This window comes from Crocodylus porosus, unplaced genomic scaffold, assembly GCF_001723895.1.
Source record: "Crocodylus porosus isolate Cpor-Errol unplaced genomic scaffold, CroPor_comp1, whole genome shotgun sequence".
Classification (NCBI taxonomy): Eukaryota; Metazoa; Chordata; order Crocodylia; family Crocodylidae; genus Crocodylus; species Crocodylus porosus.
Genome location: NW_017728910.1, coordinates 39304790 through 39311441, shown reverse-complemented (window position 1 = coordinate 39311441; position 6652 = coordinate 39304790). Strand labels below are relative to the sequence as shown.

Genomic DNA, 6652 nt, shown 5'->3' with positions numbered 1-6652 from the left:
CTCCTTCCCCAATAGCCTCTCCCAAACCACCGGTCTTATAAACAGAAATCAACACCAAGGCTATAACATAACTCAAGCCACCCAGCTATAACATAATTCGAGCCACACAGGGCATGCTCTGTTCCTCAACAGTGCCAGAAGCTACACTTGCAGTCAGGCCTCTCCCCTTTGCTTGCTCTAGGAGAGTTCCTTCCCCCTTGGCTGCTGGCAGGGAGCTGCCCTTCTGGCCTCTGGCCTGGGGTTTATATATGAGCCAGGCCCTGCCCCTTCTGGTCAGCTGACCGCTGGCAGGTGTGGGCCCACTGGTTCGTTCTGGTTGCCCTGGTAACCAGCAGCTGGGGCTCCCAACTGACTGTTAGGGCTCTCTCCCTAGCAGTTCCAGCCCTTAAGAGAAGCAGGACACCCTAGTGCCCTGCGACAAATGGACACAAGTTAAAAGAGCAAATTCAGGCTGGACATCGGAAAAAAGTTCTTTACAGTGAGGGTCACCAAAATATGGAATAGGCTTCCAAGGGAGGTGGTGTTGTCCCTTTCCTTGGAAATATTCAAAAGGAGATTGAACAGACACCTGGCTGGGGTCATCTAATCCCAGCACTCTTTCCTGCCCAGGGCAGGGAGTCAAACTCAGTGATCTAATAGGTCCCTTCCAACCCTAGTAACTATGAAACTATGAAAGTCTGGCAAGAATTTTCCAATTATCAATGTTTATAAAGCCAACATAGCGCCCTGACAAGCTACTATTCCTTTATTCCACAGGAGACATGGCCTGTGTTCAGGATCCTAGTGCTTAGCCAGCATTCCTTTAGAATTCATAGGAATAAATGGAAAAGTGCTCTTTGGTTGCACATTACAGTAGCCCCAACTGAGATCAGGGCTCCATTGTCTTAGACTTTGAACAAATATGTGACTACAGAAAGTCCCTGGCCCCAGGAGTTTATAATCTGACTAAACAAGACAGACAAAATGAGCATTACTAACCCTACTTTAAAGAGAGAAAACATACACAGAGAGATTTCAATGGATGTTAGGAGCCTAAATTTCTTTAAAATGTGTCCTCAACCTCTCAGAAGATTAATTTAATTCTGACTATTTCCCAAAATGAAAACATGGCTTGACTTTACATAGACCTTTGGAGTCTGAGATGCAAAAGGGACATTAAATCCAACTGCAGTCACAGAGTCTCCTGTAACAACCTGACAGGATCTTACATCTCTAAATGCCAAGGTGAGAATTTACTTTGAAAGGCAAAACATTTTAAAACGCAAAACAGCTTTGAGAACTGTTAGGCAAAGCTGTCATCAGTAAATTATTCCTTTCTGCTGGTACAGTTTTTCTTCCTGTAGTATGATCAGAGAGCTAAGTACAGCAGTCAATATGTAGTAATCAGCCTAATGATTGCCTAATAGCTAAATTAGGAGAGTGACTCTTAATCATGCAATATGATGCCAATAGTCTAGCACCGAAATCCAGACATGAAGCAAAACTCTTTGATTACACTTCACATTTTTAAAGACCTAATTAACTTTTACAAGACTTCTTGATTTTTAAAAAATCTTAAGTAAATACAGTATAATATCAAAACTGTGCAGAAAGCTGTAAATGTATTTCTAAGTCACATCTGCATGTTAGCTCCCTAAGAAGGTGAGGCATGCATAAAAATATACAGTTAGAGAAGCCAGAAATATTACCAATTAAAAATCTTTTGATATCTTCTTTTCATTTTTTAATTAATTCTCTATAAACCTAAAATATATATTTAACTTAAATGGTAGAGCAGTAATATAATACATTTGGCACAATGTAGTCTACACCAGAGCTTCCTAGAATGAACACTAACTGAATTTGTCCCATTAAGGCTCAGAGGAAAAGTAAAAAAGGAAAATGAAAAAAAAATCTAAAATAGGGAATATAAAACATGAACAAAAGAAAAATGAACTCATGTAACCTCCCTTGTGTGCCCTAATGTATTCGATTAGGCATGTACCAGATCTACCATCTCTTTTAGGAAAGGGCTTCCATTAAATTAACAAGGGATTTCAAGTCCTTTGTAACAAATCTGTTGAACTTCTCTGGGTGAATTCAGAATAAGGGGATTCCAAATGAAAACAGTATCCCAAAATCCACTGTAGCAACTGTGCTATAGTTGCCAGTATCATAAAATAAAGGAATAGCAGCTTGTCTAAATACTTTAGGGAACTGTTTCTCTAAACAGTCTCCACATTTCCTTGAGGTAAAGTACAATTTAAACTTCAGTCTTTACTTCAGCCAAACAGCTATAAAAACCAACAGCAAAGCAAAGGAGAGCAAAATAGATAGGTGTATGGACTACACGTAGAAGGCTGGATCCAATGGCCCTTGAAGTCAATAGCAGTCAGTTTAGTGAGCACTGGAACCAGCTAATCCACTAAATCCCATTGGATTTATTCACAGAGTAGTCCTGTTGACTTCAGGGAGACTATTTGTTTAAATCATATGAGCAGGATTTGACCCATTACTGCTACATTTGTACAGAGAATCCCCTAAGACCTTAGAGCATTCTGGAGGGAAAAAGAGAGAAGTCATTTGACACAGTGGTTGCATTCCAGCCACCCAACTCCACAAAGGTTTTGCCATTAATTACTATGTGAACAGGATCACGCATGGTACGCTTTAAATTAAATGAAAGCTCCAAGACACCTTATAGTTTTCAAGAAACTCTGGATTGCTCTCCAGCTGCCTAGATAATGAAAACAAGACTCAGAACCTCTGACATTTTAGAAAACAGAAAATGAATTTAAAACACATTACTTGGATTAGTTTCTCTCTGAATCTACTTATATTAGGTATTTTGCGTGTAGAGTGACCCGGATTCTATACATACTTTTTTTAATTACTGGAAAACTAATTTAACTAATTGTCCCATTATGGATGACATATTTAACTGTCTGCCAGTATTAAATCAAAACAAGAAAAATGAAGGTGTAGGAATTAGAACTTAATTCCTCTATGCTGCTTTCTTCTGAATGTTACTTTATGCTTTTGCCTAGTCTTTAGGTGAGATTACTTTGATAGATCATTGGATTGCCTTCAAATTCTTAGTATCTAAATTCTGAAGCCTTTCTTCTATTATTCTTATTTAAAAGTTTGGTCTCATACTTTTTAAACAAAGGTTTAGGTCAAAACAGTGTTTTATAATATAAGTATAATATGTTTTGCCTGGATGCCTGCCCAAAATCATTTGGAGAGCTGGCAAAGCATGGTTTCTGACAGTACAGGAATGGAGTGGATAGTTTGTCATTCCTATGGGGATCTATATTTGGCAATAAATTTGGATTAGATGTCTGTTATTTGAGTGTGTCAGAACTCTGTCAAAGGCACTTTGGGATATATAATAATAACAGATGAGTGTTGTTCAGAGTAAGTAGAGGAATTCTAATAGAGGTTGTCTATCATTTCACAGTAATCTCTTTACCATATTACTGAATGTATTTCTCATAATAAATTAACCATATCAAATACTTGATCCCACAGGTTCAAATAAATATACACATACAAGTCTAGTTCAACTGTCTGCCAGCAAACTGATGCCCACATCACAATACATTCTTTCATCACAGAGTCACCCAAAAAGAAAATCTCATGCTAAAGACCCTATTCACTACTGGTATAAGCAAGCATAACTCCAAAGCAGTCTCTGGAGCTGAGTCTACTTCTGCCCTTAATCAACTTGGCTCTAAGGCTGAGATTCTGAAGGAATTCTCAATTAGTGATGAATACTAAACAATCATTCCACTTTATTCCATCTATAATAGCCAGTCTAATGGGGTGTAAAGTTCTTCAGTCTGATGCAAAATGCAGGTAATAAATGTCTTGAGACAGGCTTTTTTTAATACCTGCAAGCACTTTGCTAATAATTTTCAAGATATTCAAGTACTTTGGATGTTAACAAACAGTAGCTCCTGCACACACCTCAGAAACAGCAGACAAATTAACATATCAGAATAATCAACAGGTTAATGAAAAGTTTAATGTTAAGTTTATTAAGGGCTTTGTCACTGCTAAATAATAAGAGCAGTGAGAGGACATGAGAAACTGGGCAGGCAGTCACCTTCCACCTTGATTGGAAATAATGTTGGTCAGGAATTTTCTCATTAAACAGTTTTTCATCACAAAATATTGATTCAGAGAAACCAAAACTTTCTTCAGGAATATACAGAGGCAGATCCAGAGGAGGTGGATTAATATAGCTACATTCACTTTCACCCTGAACCACACCTTGGGAACCTCTGAGGACTTTTTTGAAGTCCCCAAAGCAGGTGAGAAATCCCTTCCTTCCGCTCCTGCTCCTTTCCCTACTGTGCCAGGGCAAGAGACGCTTCAGAGCCACTCCTTCACAGGGCTGGGCTCAGCTGGAACAGTGGCGGTAGTGATAGGCAGACGGGATTCCCTTCCCCATGCCTGCTCCTGGGGGATTGGGCAGGGTGGGGGAACCCACTGCTGGCCCATTACCACTGTCACTGTCCCAGCTAAGCCAAGGTCCCATGCAGTCTGACTGGAGCAAGCAGTATTGGCTCTGAAGCTTCCCCAGGAACAGCAGGGAAAGCAGCACCGGTGAGTAGAGAAAGGGAAATGAGGAAGGGAGAAGACCTCACTGAGCACAGAGCAGGAGGGAGGATTCTTATCTGCTTTGAGGACATTAGAAAGTCCCTGGAGGTTCCTGCAGCACAGTCTGTCTGCAACAGTGGGTGGGGAAAGGGGAGGAGGCTGGAAGGAGAAGTGCGATCATCTCTGCAGCTCAGTTTGCTGCTCTTGCATCTTCCTTGGCCAAATTCTGGATCCACCCCTCAGAATGCGTGTACCAGTTTCAACAAGGATGGAATTTCTGATCAACTTAAAAAAACACAGAAATTGTGAGACTCTTACAAAAAACAACCAGTGTACTGGTTAGGGCATTGCCTAGCCTATGGAAAACTTAGGGCAGAATCCCTGCGCTCTAGCCAATTCAGACCATAATGTTGAACATCTGTCTCATGTATTCAAAGTCAGTGTCTTAACCACCAAGCAAAGGGGATGTCAGGAACTGTAAGTCTTGGTCTCTTTTTCTTTGTTCAGTCAGGAAAAAAAAAACCTGAAAAATCTTGGAGTCCTCCTCATGAGGAAAATGAAATCCCATGAAAACTTTTAGAGAGAGGAAATAAAACACTTTCACCTAGCTCTAGGTAGAAGTACGACTAAAAACATGGGGACATTTTGTCCCTTTTCTTACTGGTCCTGGCTGGATTTCAAGGGTGCATCCACACATGCAGGCATGTGTACTTGCAGCAGGTCAAATAGGAGCGGCACAAATTTGAGCCAGGGCTTTTTGCCTCAGCACACATGCCCAGACATGCACTTTGCTGTGGGGCAAGTTGTGCCACCTGGGGCAATATAATCCTGCCTGGCTCCTCCTGGATCTGCAGTCAGGGTGAGCTATATAAAAGCTGCCCTGGCCAGCTTCTCAGGAGCTTCTGGTTAATTAGTACCTGAGGACACTACCCCTTGTGCCAGCTGGACTGCTGAAGCAGCCCTGAGAGTTCCCTGCACCCTTTACCCACTGCAGCAGTCTGTGACCTGCTGCCACCTGCAACAGCATTTGGTCTCAAGGCTGCATGCCTGCCAGACCCAGATGGGAACTACATGGCCAGTAGAGGCATCTGTGCCTCTGGGCCAACTGCCAGTGGGCCAAGGCTGCACAGCTGGCCTTTGTGCAGCACTACTGCCAGGTGTGCCACTGCCCTGCCATCCGGGCAGCTACTGCCCAGAAGATACTTTCAATGTGGTGGCCTGCTTTGAACTGTCAAAGCATTTCTTCCTGGCCCCAAGTGGCCAGGAGGTCAGCCACCTCCAGCTGAGTCCCAGGTGCCAGCCCGGATCAGGTTCCTCTGCCTGGGTCCTCCCACCTGCCTCACTAGCAGGAATTCTGGTAGTCCCTATTTAGAATTCTGGTAGTCCCACAGGGCCAGGTATGTGGGAGAGGGGTTTGTGGGGGTTGCTTGGGGGTGTGGGGTTTCTGGGTAGACTGTTGAGGGACTGTGGGGGGGCATATAGGTGGGTTGCTCAGGAGGAGTGAGTCCCCTGTCCCCTGCAGGGCGCAGACCTCCTGCACAGTTTACAGACTGCCCCCCACAGAGGAAACAGATCCCCCCCACAGCCTCCCAACAAGGCCCACATGCCCTCTGACTGGCCTCCAGCCACCCTGCCTGCCAGGCCCCAGCTCCCCCACACCACCCACAGCTTATTAGCAGCAGCAGCAGCAGTGATTATGGGGCTCAGAGCCTCATGGCACAGCCCCCCCACACAGCAGGGGGCAGCACAGCTTGGTCCCAGCCACCTGGCAGCCACACTGCCTGTGCCATGGTGCGAAGGCATGCATTACCCCAGCATGCAGGACCCAGCTCAGCATGGCAGGGAGTCCCCCTGAGCAGTGCAGGGCCCTGGGTCAAAGCCCCAGCAGCCCTGAACTACCCAAAAGCACCAGGTGCCAGGCAGCTGGAGCCAAGCTGCACTGCCCCCTGCTGCTCCATGCCATGTGGGGGGGGGGGCTGTGCCATGAGGCCCCGAGCATCCTGAAACCTGCTGCAGGCAGTGCAGGAGTCTTGGGGCCAGATGTGGGGGCAGGTGGGCAGGGGCTGGG

The 6652-nt window shown here is 44.4% G+C and overlaps 1 long non-coding RNA gene across 1 annotated transcript in view; it reads right to left on the bottom strand.

The window, feature by feature from the left end:
- Positions 1–393: 393 nt before the first annotated feature.
- The window catches only part of LOC109308724, a 10818-nt gene continuing 4559 nt past the window's right edge, over positions 394–6652 (bottom strand). Inside the window, exon 3 of the long non-coding RNA XR_002100700.1 lies at positions 394–404. This is a non-coding gene — a long non-coding RNA (uncharacterized LOC109308724). The remainder of the gene's footprint in view (positions 405–6652) is intronic.